The sequence below is a fragment of the Amphimedon queenslandica genome, unplaced genomic scaffold (assembly GCF_000090795.2).
Source record: "Amphimedon queenslandica unplaced genomic scaffold, v1.1 AMPQUscaffold_11840, whole genome shotgun sequence".
Classification (NCBI taxonomy): Eukaryota; Metazoa; Porifera; class Demospongiae; order Haplosclerida; family Niphatidae; genus Amphimedon; species Amphimedon queenslandica.
This window is the reverse complement of record NW_003547920.1, coordinates 1-1,351: the sequence shown is the minus strand read 5'-3', so window position 1 is coordinate 1,351 and position 1,351 is coordinate 1. Positions and strand designations below refer to the sequence as shown.

The window sequence follows — 1,351 nt, the reverse complement described above, 5'->3', positions numbered from 1 at the left end:
AGAAAGAATGGACCTTTCTACAACATGTGACTCCAGACTGTCAGTCTCTGTTTACAGACTTGGAGTCAGTTATCTGTAGCACATTCATTCCACTGAGCCCTAGCTGTTTGGTCAAGAGTGTTCTACCAGTGACAGGTCATTGTTCTCTCTTCCACTCAGACTAGGAGGGTTAAATATAAGGAACCCTGTTACAACAGCTGCTGCCCATTACACCACTTCTAGATTGGCCTGTAAGCTATTAATTAATGCTGTTACTGGTGCTACTCCTTTCTCATCATACAATCACATCTGCCAAGTGCATTCTCCTAGGGAAAGTCACTCACTATCTCAAAAGGAAGTGGATAATTCCACCTTCACCCACACTCTCTCTTCCTTAAATGATAACAATAAGAGAACTGTCAAACGTACAAGGGACTGTCTATCCTCTTGGCTAAACATTCTTCCTGTTATGAAAGACAACTTTGACTTATCCTGCAATGAATTTAGAGACGCTCTGTGTCTACGTTATGCTAAACCCTTACTGAATCTACCCCAAAGTTGTGATGGCTGCAGTAATATTTTCACCACCTCTCATGCATTGGACTGTAAGAAAGGGGGTTTGGTGACTATTAGACATAATGAGATAAGAGATTTACTTTATGATATGCCTTCTTTGGCCTGGAGCCAGGTAATCAAGGAACCAGTGGTTAAAGAAGCACAGAATGGTTTGGATGGACTAATTGGAGACATCTCAGTACGCGGAGTCTGGCAGTCACAATCCACTACCATCTTTGATGTGAGGGTTGTAGACTCAGATGCTCCTTCTTATACTGGGAAGCCACCACTACAAGTTTTGAAGACAGCAGAGAGATAAGAAGAACAAGTATGGAGAAGCTTACAACTCAATCCACTGTAGCTTTACTCCTCTATGTATGACAGTGGATGGTCTGCTGGGCCCAGGGACAAACACCTTTTTAAAGCGTATGGCTGACAAACTGTCTATCAAGTGGGATCGACCATACAGCACAGTCATTTACTGGATATGCACTAGACTTTCATTTGCTTTATTAAGGGCCACCAATCTATGTGTGAGAGGCACCAGAGCTAAGATTCGCACCATTAATCTGGAGGATGGAGCGGGGATTACTATCTATCCTCACCAGTAAACATTAAACTTATCAAATCTCTCTATTGACTTATTTCATTTTATTTTATTAATATTATGTTCTGCCTTATCTTGCTATATTTTCTTGTCCACCTTATTCTGTTATATTTCCTGTTATAATAATAATAATGATAATAATAATAATAATAATAATAATAATAATAATAATAATGCCTCCGTAATACGATCTGTGGTCCGAAGGATTCA

The 1,351-nt window shown here is 39.8% G+C and overlaps 1 protein-coding gene across 1 annotated transcript in view; it reads right to left on the bottom strand.

The window, feature by feature from the left end:
* LOC105315081 (putative ankyrin repeat protein RF_0381) overlaps nt 1–693 on the bottom strand; it is a gene marked incomplete at its 3' end in the record, with an annotated part of 11,898 nt that extends 11,205 nt beyond the window's left edge. The window contains exon 1 of the mRNA XM_020004930.1: nt 636–693. The remainder of the gene's footprint in view (nt 1–635) is intronic.
* Between the last annotated feature and the right edge of the window lie 658 nt (nt 694–1,351).